The sequence below is a fragment of the Podarcis melisellensis genome, assembly GCF_964234715.1.
Source record: "Podarcis melisellensis genome assembly, chromosome: 10".
In the NCBI taxonomy this organism is placed as follows: domain Eukaryota; kingdom Metazoa; phylum Chordata; class Lepidosauria; order Squamata; family Lacertidae; genus Podarcis; species Podarcis melisellensis.
In genome coordinates, this window is record NC_138542.1 from 55,424,411 (window position 1) to 55,440,285 (window position 15,875).

At 44.5% G+C, this 15,875-nt stretch overlaps 1 protein-coding gene across 2 annotated transcripts in view; it reads right to left on the reverse strand.

Annotated features, from left to right (window-relative positions):
• CHRM2 (cholinergic receptor muscarinic 2) overlaps nucleotides 1–15,875 on the reverse strand; it is a 175,499-nt gene that overhangs the window by 110,048 nt on the left and 49,576 nt on the right. For both annotated transcript variants that reach the window (XM_081927196.1, XM_081927195.1), the window contains exon 3: nucleotides 8,981–9,119. The gene's annotated coding sequence lies outside the window, so the exon portion shown is untranslated. The remainder of the gene's footprint in view (nucleotides 1–8,980; nucleotides 9,120–15,875) is intronic.

Genomic DNA, 15,875 nt, shown 5'->3' on the forward strand with positions numbered 1-15,875 from the left:
CCCAGGATAAGCTCAGAGGTCTCAGGGGGGAGGGCGAGAGCCCCGGAGGTTTTGAGGAAAGAAATGGGGCATTGTATTACAAAGGGGCACTGTATATACCCGAAGGTGAATTGAGGGGGAGAGTACTCAAGCAGTTGCATGATAGCCCCACGGCGGGACATTTTGGGCAACACAAAACCATGTGGTTGGTTACCAGGGAATTTTGGTGGCCTAAGGTGAGGGAAGATGTAAGGGAGTATGTAAGAGGGTGTGACCAATGTCAGCGAGCCAAAGGGGAAAGAAGGGCGCCGGCAGGGTTATTAGAACCTTTACCCACACCAGAACGGCCTTGGGAAGCGATATCAATAGATTTTATGACGGATCTGCCAAGGTCCAAGGGGAAAACAGCCATCATGGTAGTAGTAGACCTGTTAACTAAGATGTGCCATTTTGTAGCATGCTCACATGCAGTCACAGCGGAAGAAACGGCGAAGTTGTTTGTGGAACATATCTTTAGGTTGCACGGGGCTCCCTCGAGGGTGATCTCAGATCGAGGCAAACAATTTACTTCCAGGTTCTGGAGGAAGCTCATGAGCTTGCTACACGTGGAAGTTAATTTTTCAACTGCCCGGCACCCTGAAACCAACGGGCAGGCGGAAAGGGCAAATGGCATTCTTCAACAATATCTTAGGTGTTATGTCAATGACAGAGAGAACGATTGGGTCGAAAAGTTGGCGTTGGCAGAATTTGCCTACAATAATGCGGAGAATGTGTCCACAGGGATGAGTCCCTTTTTGGCTAATTACGGGTGTCACCCCAGGGCATTTCCAGGGGAAGGAGGGGAGAGATGGAGCGTTCCAGCGGCTGAACATTTTGTAGAAGAGATGGAAGCCATCCATCAGCAGCTCCAGCTCAACTTAGAAAGGGCCAAGGCACAATATAAGAAGCAGGCAGACAAGAACAGAAGGGAAGGTGAAACCATAAGGGTGGGGGATCAAGTGTGGTTGTCAACCCAAGGGTTGCCGTTCAAAGGGGGTTGTAAGAAACTGAGGCCCAGAAGATTGGGACCCTTTGAGGTGATTCAGCAGGTCAACCCGGTAGCTTTCAAACTCCGATTACCCAACCACATGAAATTGCACCCAGTGTTCCACAAGTCGTTACTGTCACCATACAGGGGGGGACGTGAAGGGGAGCACGTCAGGGGACCAGCCTTGGAAGAGAGGGAACGCCGCAACCATGTAGCGGAAATCCTCGATTCCAGGTGGAAGGGTAATCAGGTGGAGTATTTGGTGGCGTGGGAAGGGGAACCGGAGTCAGAAAACACCTGGGTAAGTGCAGAGGAAGTCAATGACGAGGTTTTAACAGAAACGTTCCACCAAAGGTTCCCGAGGAAACCTCAGCCTATAGCAAGGTTTAGGAGGGAGTATTTCAGCACCACCGATGAGGAAGAGGAAATGGAAGGGTTCGCGGAGTCGGAGTTGGAAGATGGAGTGGACTCTGATGACGAAGAGTACCTAGAGAGTAGGAACAGCAACAAGTGGAAGGAAGTGTTCGCGACGTCGGAAGATGAGGGAGGTTCTTTCAGGGGTTTTACCTCCTCACCGCCAGTAGGAGAGGAGACGGGAGGGGGTGAAGGGGGCCCTGGAGGGGAGGTGGATGTCAGGGAACTGACATCTAAAGCGCCGCAGGTGCAAAGGCTCCCTGAGGTTGAGAGAGCAGTAGCAGCGGAAGAGGGAACCAGTAGAGGGCGAGCAAGAACTCCAAGGGAAAGTGAGTCGGAGGGATGGCTCAGAGACGCTTCAAGCGAAACCAGTGGGGAGGTCTCAGGACCTCCTATAGGGACACCCACACCTCGACGGAAACTGTCACGCCGAGAGGCCAGACGACGTGTTTCCGTTAAGGAGCTTTTATGTTGGAAACGTTTCCGAAAGCAGCCACTTTCGGATACTACTAGTGATTGACGCAGCCATGCTGGAGGGGCTCCGTCACAGGCAGAGGTTTGAAAACCTGATCAAACTCTGAGGGACTTGCATTTTACGCACAAGCAGCTCATCGTCCCATCACAGTTGACTTGGATGGGACAGCCCTTCAAAGAGAGGACTCCTTCAAACAGAAGACTGTTCTGCGTAAAGTAAGACACACAGCCAACCTGAGTCAAGCTTTGACTCACACATGGGCAACACTGAAAAAAGGTGGACACCTTGGAATAAACACCAGCCAGGCTTTGGTGCAGGAACCATCAGAAGCAACAAGTTACTTGTGCCAGTTGCAAAAATGGCCTCTTTTCAGCCCCCCACAAAGACTTCAAGCATATTTTGTCCACAGAGATAGGTCAGACACATCGCAGTAAGCTGAATGAGCCACTGATGTTGCAATCCATGTCCAAACTTACATGGGAGTAAGTCTCACTGAATGGAACGGGACTTCTGAGTAGGCATGCACAAGTTGGCATTATGAGTCTTGAAAATGTGCCCCCTGGGTCTTGTGCTTGCTTGTATGAATCAGCCTGTGAGCCTTCAAAATGGGGCAATATGGATGTACATTGCTATATTGTATTTTTCTGAAACCTCTTAGAAGAAGCAACAGTGGACTATGTGATTTTGCGCTCGCCCATGAAAATGATCCACTAAGACACCCTCCTCCCATCATAGCTTGGACAAGAGATTCTTAAAAGAAAAAAGAAAGAAAGCCATGTGTTTTTTCATTAATCAGACAGAGATATGCCAAGATTCTCAACACACCATTGTTCAGTTTTCAGGTAGACATTTTGAAAACAATCTTTCTGTGCAGCACTTTTCTTTTTTCTTTTTAATTCCCAGAAATGGTACAGCAAATGAAAACTGCAACTTGGGGACATCACACACCCTCTTTTTGTTCTCAGAACAATCAGCTGACAAGCCAAGAAGCCTGGATGTTCAGGAAGGTAAATCGATTTTATCTGATTTCTGTACCAAACACCTGGGCCACAGAGAAAGCTTTGTGTATTTCAACACTCCAAACAACTAAGTTAGGCTGGTAAAAAGCTATAACCATTGCTTATTTTATTCTAGCAGAGTAAATGTGTTATTCTGCAGCCCTGAGACAATAGAGTCTTACAGCACTTTTAAAAAATACATGAAGTGTCACAGGCAAGCATCTACCTTATCAGATCTCAGAAAGCTCATATATCTTAGAACGAATATTAATTTTGAAAATTTGAGTTGAATAATAATGCTGTTCTATATTCTACATTTTATATCTATAGTAGACTATATATATATATACTTTCCATCAAATTTATAAATCTTCAAACTAACTACATAGTTCGTTACAAAACATCATTTTTTAAAGACCTCTGAAACAAACCTGATAACGCTTTAAGTATTTCAGCTTATGTAAATGTAAGCAAGGGATGAAATTAATGATAATGATATAACCAAATACCTTGCACAGGATTAAACCTATCAAGCATATGAGCTTATTGAAGCCGGGTTTATTATATTCCTCCCCCTTAGGATTAAAAGAAAAGCCTTTTGTTTGGCAGAAGAGTGAAAGTGCATACACATTTATTCATGCACCAAAAAGAATGGAAAGCACAAGTTAACACAGCTGTCTTAATGTAAGCCAGGTATGTGGACCAGCGGTGGTGCTTCAGATGTTGCTTGACTGCAACTTGTGTCAGACCCAGTTAGCATGGTCAGTGGTCAGAGATGAAGAGACATTTGGAGATCCACAGGTTTCCCATCCCTGATATAAGCTGTAAACGTGTTCCATAGTCTCACATAGCTGACTTACAATATGGGCCTCATCTTCACTATGCCTTAAAAGCAGTATCATGCCACTTTATATATATTAGGTTTTTTATATATTTTCCAAACAAAACAAAACATCTCCTCTCATCTTATACAACATTTTGGCTATAAGCCTAGGACTTCCATCAACCACGTCTAATGATTTTCAACCTTCATCACTTAGTCTTGCATTTCATTATTTCCACTATTACTTTCAACAGTCCATAACTTAAAATCCATTCTCATAAATTTTCCCTGCAATATTTCATATAGTTCTCCTTACAAAACTTCTTGTAATCCTACAAGCATAGTCAATTGTTGGCAATTGTTTTTCAAGTATCGTGCCACTTTAAACGGTCATGGCTCCCCACAAAAAAATAAAAATAAATCCTGGGAACTGTTGGTTCCTCTAGTTCCTCTAGTGGTACCTCTAGTTACGAACTTAATTCATTCCGGAGGTCCGTTCTTAACCTGAAACTGTTCGTAACTAGAGGCATGCTTTCTCTAATGGGGCCTCTTGCTGCCACTGTGCACACGATTTCCGTTCTCATCCTGGGGCAAAGTTCTCAACTTGAGGTAACTCTTCCAGGTTAGCGGAGTTTGTAACCTGAGGCATTTGTAACTCAAGGTACCACTGCACTGAGAACCCCATTCCCCTCACAGAGCTACAATTCCCTAGGAAGAGGGCTTGATTGTTTAACCACTTGAGACCCCACCTCCAGGCCTCCAGGTTATGGTAAACGGAATAGTTGGACTTGGAAGGAATCCTATAGGTCCCACCACCCTAAGAAACAAACCTAAGGCCCTCCCCATCACCTTAAAAGTGCCTGTGAGTGATCACCACATCCCTATCCAACTGTCTTACACACACACACACACACACACAAATGTGGTGGCCATCCTAAAGCTGTTTAGATGCCCCAACACAGCACTCAGAACCAGCTACAAGCCCCTATTAAGGGACAATATAGACACCCAGGGAAAAGTCACACTGGTCTGCTTGTCAGGCAAAGTGAAATGAAATCCTACTCATTCCCTTGCAACTGGTTCACCTACAATATTACAGTGGTACCTCTGGTTAGATATGCTTCAGGTTACAGATGCTTCAGATTACAGACTCCGCTAACCCAGAAATAGTACCTCGGGTTAAGAACTTTGCTTCAGGGTGAGAACAGAAATCATGCTCTGGCGGCGCAGCAGCAGCTGGAGGCCCCATTAGCTAAAGTGGTACTTCAGGTTAAGAACGGACCTCCAGAACAAATTAAGTACTTAACCCGAGTTACTACTGTAATCCCTTGTCAGCAGCCTGACTTCACAATAACATCAGGCAACTTGGTTTTCCCCACACAGACAATCAGCTGATTGTCAGGACTTGCAAGTCTCTTTTGACCAAGCTGCATCTTTACCTGCTTCACACCTGACCTCTTATATGAGGGCTGTGGCTTAGCCAAAACAACTACATGGGTCAAATAAGGACACCTGTCAGGCTTCAATCAGCCTTTGGTCCAGAGGTTTCCCCACTTCTGATCTAGCATAAATCAAAACTAGTGGCAACCAGAAAATGTAATATTATTTCATGCAGGTTTACTGGCACCACACTTTGCATATAATTAAGTACCGAACAAACTAATACATGCAATCACAGGCTGAGTTTGAAGTTTTTCCTGTTGAATTTTTCATTTTCAATAAGAGGTCCATGAAGTATGAAAATTATGTGGAAAATGATTATGTGAACACCCTCTATCCTGGACATGACACACTGTAAAGGAGGGGTGGAGTCACAATTTTGTAAGCTCCCAAGTCTCCAGGGAAAGTAACTGAGCCCTTGAGAGAGCCCCCAAAGGCTATCAGAGCCACTCCCCAAACCGCCAAATCAAAAGTTCAGGCAGTCTCTCTTTATATAAATTGTGTGAGTCAGCCCACCCATGTAAAGTGGTAACAGCAACACCCACTCACCCACCGTCACATGTGCAAGGAGGGCTTACAAAAGCATTCTCCACTGCTAGACCAAAAAGCGATAGAAAGTAAGAGGTGATTGTACATGATGCAGAGTATCTGAATCCTGTTGGAGCCTAAGAAAATAGGTGGGGTGTGTTAAGAACATAATCGGAGCTTGTTGGATCAGGCCAAAGGCCCACCCAGGCTAGCATTCCTGATCTCACAGTGGCCTACCAGATATATTGAAATACTTTATTGTCACTTGTACAACTTGTATACAGTGAGATTACACGAGCACCCCCCACTCAGCTCTCTTAGTCTTAATTTCCCTTGTTTACTGATGCACACCCACCAAACCCGAAAGTCAGTTGCCCTGTTGTTATCTTTTCATTCAGCAGCCTAACAGCCCACGGATAGAAGCTGTTCTTTACACTGTTGGTGCAACTAATCGTGCTTCTATATCTTCTGCCTGAGGGCAGGGGATCAAGAAAGTGCCGGCCAGGGTGTGAATAATCCCTGAGAATTTTCTTCACTCTCCTGAGGCAACGTTCTTCTGTGATGTCATCCAGTGGATTCACGGAACAGCCCATAATATCTTGTGCTGTATTCACCACCCTCTGTAGGCACTTCCTACCAGTTGATGTCAAACCAACATACCACATTGTGATGCAGTATGAAAGGACACTTTCTATTGTGGAACAGTAGAAAGAGATCATCAAATGTTGATTGACATCGTTCTTTCACAATACTCTGAGGAGATGGAGATACCTTTAGGAAACCCAAGCACAAGAGCAGCCCCCCACCCCACCCCATGGTTTGCTGCTACTGGTATCCAGATGCATTACTGTCTCCAGCCATGGATCAGTTTGCTAGGGAAGAATGGAAGAATATGCGGAAGGAAAGGAGCTCCAAGCCATAAATTAGGTCAAGGAGTCAGCAGCATCAAACCTGTAGGTACACGTGCACCCACAAAGGTATTGGCCAGTGCCCACAGCTGTAGTCCCTTCTGCTGCTCCTCTCACGGAAATTAGGCATGCAAGAAGCATTCATTCTTTTGTAGCCAGTAGAAAAGGTTCTGGTGTGTTTGACTTGGTGTGTGGGTGGGTGTCTGCTAGCCACAGAAGTTTCTCCACTTTGCAAATGTGTCTGTATGCTAAGAAAGGTTGGCAACCTCTGAAGTTAACGTGATCTGGCTGCAAGGATCCATTATTTGCTCGGATCTGGATACAAAATACATTGCTAAATAATTTTTTGACTACTTTTAAACTCATCCCCCCCCACCTCCACTCCTCCCCTACCAGATTTGTGAGGATAACTCATTGACCCTTGCTAATTGGCTAAAATACATTTTTTACTTAATAGGCTTTCCATAACACAGAGGCTTTTATTGAGTTTTCTGTTGTTAAATATCCCTTCCTCTCTCTCTTTAGGTGGGAGAAGTATTAGCTTCTGATTTCTGAGTCCATAAAGGAAAGATTAAAGTCCAATGGTGGCTTATAGGTCAGTCTGGCTGACATACAGATATGGAGATATTGTGAGTTATTAACTGGATAGTAACTTAGGACAGGAAATGGGTGAGCTAATCAGATCTCTGCTGTTGACCTCCTTTGTAACTCTGATCAAACTTTGCACTTCTTCAGCATAAAACTTTTAAGGGACTGTAGCAGTGGGAAGTATGAGATAGACAAATTGCTCAGCTTTCAGACTAGGCATAGACATTTATTTGTGTTTACATTGCAGCATGGCATAACATCCTGTCCTGATTGAATCCTTTATCTGGCCTTCCCAAACCTGATGCCCTCGAGATGCTTTGGACTACAATTCCCATCATCCCTGACCATTGGTTATGCTTGGACTGATGGAATTTGTAGTCCAATAATATTTGGAGGGCACCAGCTTGGGGAAAACTGCCTTAATGGTGAACAAGTCAGATATAAAGAATCCTTGGTATCCTAGATGTACACACACATTGAGAATGAACAGGGAATACCTAGGCTGCCTTATCACTGAATTTTTCAAAGAAGTCGGGACAGAAATGGAAGGCAAACATGAATGGTTACAGAAGATACCCACCAATATTTTGAGAGAATAAAGCTTAATCAATGGCCAACTTGGCTGAAGAGCAAGGGAGTGACCATAACCTTAAACATATTTTTTTGGGGGGTGGAGAAAGCCCCCGAAACACAGTTATCTTCCTCAATTCACATTTGCAATTTAACCAAGATACTCTACCAGAAGAAAGCTAACCAATTGGTCTGGACTCAGACCCACAAGGCCTATGCATGGGATGTTACATAGAGCGCCACCACAAGCTCTGGCCAAAGAAGGGTACTACAGGGTAACTAGCCCGGCAATAAAGAAAGTCTCTTGAACTTGATCAATAGGCCAGAGTAGATTAATTGTACATTAAAGCAATCCACAGCAAAACTTCTGGGTTAGAGCTGCTGTCTTAATCTGAACAACAAGGTGACTCTGCTACTGTTCCCCATCTCACCTTCTTTCAGCCTTGCCTCTACCTGACTACACCAAGTCCTGTCATGTTCTTGCACTTCCAGAACGTTGGACTAGATGAGCCTTGCGGTCCCTTCCAACGCTATGTTGGAATTCTATGTTCTCAGGCACATGGATGTTGAGAAAGGAACAGGTTTGAAGCACTAGCTCAGAGAGGGGAAAGAGCCATGCTTGGAGTGGCAGAACTGATGCCTTAAAAAGAGATGATGAAGTGGGGTTTCCCCACAAGGGCCAAATCTATGTTGTCCAGTACAGGGAGTTAGCTAAAATCATTAGATGATTCTTTTAAAATGTAATATCTTAATATTGCAGCACAGCGATGGCACTTTGCAGCAGTGCTCAGTGGGAGGAAGAAAGCTCATTAATTAGCAAAACAACCAAAAACAAATATATGGGGCAACCCGTGAAGGGGGAAAAAACATGAGCCATCAAAATAAGTAATTGATTTTTGCCTTATTTACTCTCATCATCTTCCACTGCTACTTAATCATCCATTCTCCTTCCTTCCTTGGCTATGGGAAAGAAATGTGACATAACGAGAGAAAATGCTGTCCCCGAGACTGCTGCAGTGAGATGTTCTTTTAAAAGCCAGGAACGCACTCCTGGGATATCCCAGTTACGTTTGCTGCCACCTTGTATTAACCCCACCCCCATAACAACGCATCAAGCCAGCCAGCCCTCAAAGAAGGGCAGCAAGAATTCAAGCGAATGGGGAAGCGTTTCATCTTTATTCATCCCGCTTGCCTAGTTAGAATCAAAGAGGAACTGAAACCTTCCTTTACCTTTGGAGATTTGGGTTCAATGTTCGGTGCTCTAGCTGCTTGTCAGGCGTAACATTGGCGTCTTCTAAGCCAACCGGAGGCATGAAGGGAATGCTGTTCTCCTGCAATGCTGCGTCGCCTGTTCTCCTGATGCCATCACCTGTAGCAAAGGCGGGAAATGTAGAATCTAAGATTCCCTCCAGATGGATTGTGTTTGTGTGTGCGTATTCTGCAACATGCCATTGATACAATAATTTGAGGCTTTTTAGTTTAGAGAAAAGGCAAGGAAGAGATGGATGACACGGTAGAAGTTTATTAAATTATGCGTAGCATGGAGAAAGTGGGCAGATTTTTCCCCTCCCTCTCTCATTAGACAAGAATTTGAGCACATCCAATGAAGCCAAATAGATGAAGATTCAGGACAGACAAAATAAAATACTTCTTCACACAGTGCATAGCCGAATGATAGAACTTGCTCTCAGAAGAGGCAGTGATGGTGATCATTGTGGATTTCCTGTTAGGCCTATTATCAATGAGGACAGAGTTGGAGGTTTTTAAGCAAAGGTTGGATGGCTATCTGTCATAGAATCATAGAACTGCAAAGGACTAAATGATCCACAAAGGTCATTTAGTCGAACCCTCTGCAGAACAGGAACCTTTTTGCCCAATGTGGGGCTCTAACCCACGACCCTGAGATTAAGGACTCAGCTATACAGCTGCAAATAAAACATTTTAAATGTGTTGCAAAGTGCAATATGCAAACGTGACACTAGATGGCAACCGTGAGCTATGCAAAATTCAATGTATTTTTCAAAACTTATTTTAAAAAAAGCATTTTCACAGTGCTTTTTATATATGTGTACATTCCACCTAAGAGGCTCATGCTCTACGGACTGAACTATCCAGCGTCTCCGCTCCTCCACATGCAGCTGCTGGGTGACCTTGGGCCAGTCACACTTCTCTGAAGTCTCTCAGCCCCACTCACCTCACAGAGTGTTTGTTGTGGGGGAGGAAGGGAAAGGAGAATGTTAGCCGCTTTGAGACTCCTGAAGGGGAGTGAATGGCAGGATATCAAATCCAAACTCTTTTTCTTCTTCTTCTTCTTCGTGGATGCTTCAATTGAGATTCCTGCCTGAACTTGGACTAGACGACCCCCAACTCTACAGTTCTATGATTCTGTGAAATCATATTTCACAGAACAATGTACACGTACATTTGTCATATAAAAATTACAGAGATTCAACAGGTAGCTATGGTTCATGCACCAACTGGGAATGTCCACTCCACAACTCTTGCCTCTCTGTCTGACCCATAGGGCTCTTCCCTCACCCTACCCACAGACCCTCTGCCCAGGCGCCCATTGGCAACAGCTCAGAGAGTTTTTGCCTGGCTGGAATATGTTAGTGAACTCTGTGAATGCCTCTTGCTCACCTGGACAAAAGATAAAGAGGGGAGAGTGTAGAAACTAGCATACCGTTCAAAGGTTACATCCACATATGTTGATCTGCCCACTTTTGCCTCTGATCCCACTCACCACTGGCATGTGGCCCTCAGAAAGTTGCCCAGGAGGAACTCTGGCCCTTCAGCTGGCAAAGGTTACCAAACCCAGCAAAAGAACGCTCGACAAGTTTCCCAATTAAAATATTTCACATTCACCGAGAAGAACTATTATATCATTTTTACAAGCCAGTGACATGACTCGTTGGCTCCACTGCTGTTCGCTTTTGTTCATTCCAATGCTGTATGAATCATACCCAAGTTATGGTAAAACAAGGTCTTGTTCCTTTCCTCCCCCACCCCCTAAGGAGGAAGATGTTAACCTTTGCCAGCCGCTGAAGTGCAGTCCCGTAAGTTATATATCCATTCGTCTCCACAGGGCGATTTGAAAAATCACACAATTTTTCACTCCTGGGTTCAGCTCTTCAATTTGCTCAAGATGGAAAACGGAGAAACTTGTTTTAGGAAATAATGAATAAATCACACAGCTCAACTTTCCGTCCCCTCTCCAACACTCCATTTCAGCTTCTCAATATAGTTTTGAGAAAACTGCCAAGACCTTCCAAAAGAACAGTTTGTTTCTATTCTACTTCGCAATGGCCTGTGATGGCATTTTTGCCAACCTTCTGGGAAATCTCTGACTTGTCCGTGAAACCCACCCAAACCATTACAAGTGGGGATATTATATTGACCTAAGCATGGTGGCCCTGATCCTGGACCATATTCCACATTTTGAGGATGAAACAGAGCTAACCCCCCTCAAAAAAAGGAGGGATATGCAAAGTCTCGTCAGTTTTATTTGAAAGCAGCTCAGGAATATTTTTATATCAAAAAATAAAAATAAACCTCCCATTGCCAAACAAGCTCTGATTTCCAACCTCCAATAATTTTAAATTGATTCCTAAATTGCCCATCAACAATATATTGATAACTGTTAAGACCAATTGAACATTGAGCAGGGGTGGTTCCCATTGTGGTGTAGCACTTAGAACATTGGACTAAGGGGAACCCAGGGTTTGAATCCCATGATGCTCACATGGTGATCTTGCTGTCTCTTAGCCTAACCTACCTCACAGGGTTCTTATAAAGATAAAATGGTAGGGGAGGGGGAAGAACTCTTTATGCCACCCTGAGCTTCTTGGAAAAAAAGGTGTGATATAAAAGTAATAAATAGAGAGTGCTCTGTGAAGAAATAACTTAAGTCAGCATGATTCTCCCATTCTGCAAACTGCACTACCCCACTATAAATACCGGCAAATAAACAGTATAACACAGACCGTCTACACAGATTGTATATATTGGCTTTGGCATCCCCCCACCCCATTTTTTAATTATGCAATGTTAATCAGGCTTCAGGCGCTGAGTTACATGGCCTTCGATCCAAAGGTGAGAACAAAAAGCTGAGCAACTGCCAAAAAGCAAAGAAATGAGACCGAGAAACTGTTCCAGAGGAACACACGGTCTCTCCCACACAAATGCGATTGCTGGGCGTACACATTCCCACAATCTGCATGAAGGGGTGACACATGGCAGCAGAAGAAAAGACATTTGTTGACTCAAACACGCAGCATAAACAGGCAGGGGGACAAGGAGGAGAAGGGATTAAATCTCCCAAGGTGAATTGCAACCTTCTAATCTGCATGTTGCTGTTGAACCAATGAAGAGTCTTTCCAGACGGTTGCCTCTAATGCAGCAGTTCTCAGATGTTGTTGGACTACAACTCCCATCATCCCTGAGCTCTGGCCTTGCTAGCTAGGTGTGATGGAAGTTGTAGTCCAACAACATCTGGGGACCCACAGGTTGAAAACCGCTGCTCTAGAGCAATAGAAAACAAATACACTTCATCACCTTTGATGATTAAATGGGATTCAAGACATACCACCTGATTCTGTGTAGCAAACCTTAGAAATCTGATTCTGTGTAGCAAACCTTAGAAATTTGTACTTCTCCACATTTTGAGATGCAGTTCTCAACCACCTAGAAATGCATTAAATTGTGTATAGTAGTGGGAAAGGTGCATAAAAACACATTAAAAAGAGAATTTTTTAAAAGTACTTAATTCATTCCAGAGGTCCGTACTTAAGCTGAAACTGTTCTTAATCTGAAGCACCACTTTAGCTAATGGGGTCTCCTGCTGCTGCCACGCCGCCGGAGCATGATTTCTGTTCTCATCCTGAAGCAAAGTTCTTAACCTGAAGCACTATTTCTGGGTTAGCGAAGTCTGTAACCTGAAGCGTATGTAACCTGAAGCGTATGTAACCCGAGGTACCACTGTATATAAAAATCTGAAGCTACATTTCACACCACATCCTCTTTCTGCAAGTATCCTCCTGTTGTGTTCATTTGGCAGCAGTTGCCCTGATCTCTTGACCTTCCAACTGATAGCAAGAAAATTGAGCATTAGCAACAAAAATATGCCCTTACTTCTTCTGACAATGTCCCCATCATGCCGTGAACCTTTTTCTTTCCTATTATTTTATTTGAAAGGCTGTATTTCCCCTCTGTGATTGTGCAATGCACACCTCTTCTGGACATTTGTGGGGTATTTTGGGGGGTGGGGGTGGGGGGAAGCTTCATCAGTTTCACAAAATCTGCTCTCTCTTAGCAACTGTGCCACCACCAGCTGCCTGTAGGTCTCCTACACAAGAGGCTGCCTTCTGCTGAGTCAGAACATTGGTCTGTCTAGCTCAGTATCGTCTCCTTGTCTTTTCTGACTGGCACCAGGTTTCTAAGGTCCAAGCACTGCCATGTTGTTCCAATAATAGGGATAAGTGAATTTCACCCTCTCTTTCTCATTTCCCTAGTCTTAAATTCAGTTCACCAAATTCAGCAGCATTTCAGTGCAATTTTTGCCTAATATTCATAATTTACTATGCAGTTTTCCCTAATCTGCACCTCTTTGCAAACCTGTTTTCCTTGCTGTGGTGCACATTTGCATGTTACTTTCATGCATGTGTGCATTTTAATCAACACTTGAAAGAATGGCTACATCTTCACACTCATTACTTGGCTGGACTACTGCATTGCAATAATTCACAGGAACGAACATTGCAAAGAATGACTGTGTTTTGGTTCCTATATTTTATTTTAATTTTGTAAAGTGTGGATTAGGAAGATTGCCTTTCAATGCAAACTCAGTCAAATTCAAGGGTTAGGATACAAGACCTGATTCATGTGGAGCCTACATATGAGATGCAGACCGTCTGGCTACCTTAAAGAAATCAAGTTTTCCTTGCTGGGAACATAGGAAGCTGGCTTACACTGATTTAGACCAAATGGTCCATCTAGCTCAGTATAACTTAAACTGACTGGCAGAGGCTCTCCAGCATTTCAGGCAGGTTTTTCCCTCAGTCCTACCTGGACTTGCCAGGGATTGAATTGACACACAAAGCAGATGCTCTACTGTTGAGCTTTTGCTTGAGACTCCCAACCCAGCACCCACACAGTACCACTTCTCTCTTCCTCCCAAACCCTCCTGAAAATTCTATTTTTTTTTCCTGTGAAGCCTTTGGCCAAAGGCCAGAACTAAAGCTGATGGGTGGAAATGGTAAGAAAACAGATTCCATTTAAACATTAGGAGAAGTTCCTTTTGGTCAGAGCTGTTTGACAACGGCCAACTACCTCGTAGTGACTGTGTGTGTGCAGGGCTGTCTTAAGCATATCCGGTGCCATGGTGCAAAGATCCCTCCACCGCCCCCCCCCTTCCCAGAGTTTTTGACCTTTTTTAGGGCTGGAGGAGGCAGGCAGCCAAGTTCTGGAGGGCATCAGGCAAGAGTCCTGGGAACACCGAATGAGTGTGCTGAGTGAGCGAGGGTGTGTGCGCCGCTCCCGCTGAGAGTTGGCTTGGTTTTTTTTCCTTTTAGCTTTCTGGCATCCCACAGAATTTGGCATCTGCTGGCTAAAAGGGAAAAAACCAAGCTGGCGCTCGGCGGGAGCAGTGCACACACCTTCTCTCACTCAGCGCACTCGTTCGGTGTTCCCCGGACTCTCTCCTGGAACCCTCCAGAACTTGGTGCCATGGCACCCCGTGCCACTAGTTTCTATGGGTAAGATGGCCCTGTGTGTTCCTGTGTGTGTTGAACACAGAACCTGCCTTATCCCAAGTCAGACCATTGGTCCATGTAGCTCAGTATTGTCTACACTGACTGTAGTTCTTTGGGATTTCCTACAGGAGTCTCCCCAATCCCAACTAGAGATGTAAGGGATTGGACACAACTTCTTGTACAGGTTTCTTTCAAAAACAGATGAATATGGAAATGAGACAGAAGAGGCTTAGGCACAAACACATGACATCGACCAGAGACCGATGGTTCTATTAATTAACTCCATGAGAAATGTCCTTTCTGTTTTCAAAAGTGGTGATATCATTTCTCTATTCTGTTTTTCTCCTGGTTGCTTCAATATGACATTGCCACCTCTTGCTGCATGTTGATGGATTTGAGGTCACAGGGCAGATAAAACATTTGGACGTTCTTCTTGAAGGAGCTTTATTCTCTCATGCTATGACTTTTCTGCTAGAGTCCTCTAAGTTCCCTCCCAGTGGATGAGCCTTGGCAAATTACGTTTGCTTTAATGAGAACTGAATGGAGAGCCCTTCCAGTCCTCTCCCTCCCTAATGACAGCTAAACAGGTCAGTTATCATTAATGTCAGAAGCACACTGGACGCCCAGCTCTGGTGTTACCTATAAGCTTCTCCCCTCTGTCTTCCCTGTTCCCATGTGAAAAGAAGAGAAAAGGACTTCTAAGTGTTTGTAAAGATAGGGAGGATGATCACAAGTGAGGTGCCCGGTTTATTTTCTTGCCACAAAGGCTCAAGTGCCGGCCCTCAGCTGACAGTGTCAGGTTAAATATAGCGCACAGATTGACTTCGGCCTCCCCTTTAATGTCACTCTGACAGCTTTTGCCAGCTCTGAATGCATCATTAAAGCCATAAAAGCGGACATACTGGTAGCAAAGGATGCCGCTGGGACAGAGACAGAGAATTGCCAGGCAATGAGTAAGGGAAGTGGGCGAGCAAAAAAACCTCAGACCCCCTTTTTTGCATCCCCGCCCCCAAATACTCACCCCCCAGCCCCGTTTGATTGAAGTATAGTCTAGCGATGTCATCGTTTCCTGGCTCAGAAATAAGATGTCTCGGTGGCTCCATAAAGCTTGCCCCAAATAAAAGGCAACCATCACAACCCTGAAAGTTCTTCTCCGGCTTAGATTTCAACCCAACCCAAAGAAGACATCATTTCCTCCCCAGTGGAGGCTGGCCCAATATGGAAGATATGACACTGCCCCAGCAACCTCTGTCTTCCCTCACCAAGCCCCCAATTGCCTGCCTTTTTATTTAGCTAAAATTATAGGGGGTGGCACTCCTGCTCATTTTCTCCTCCATAGTTTCAGGTGGAGACAAAACTAGAATCAGCTGACACTA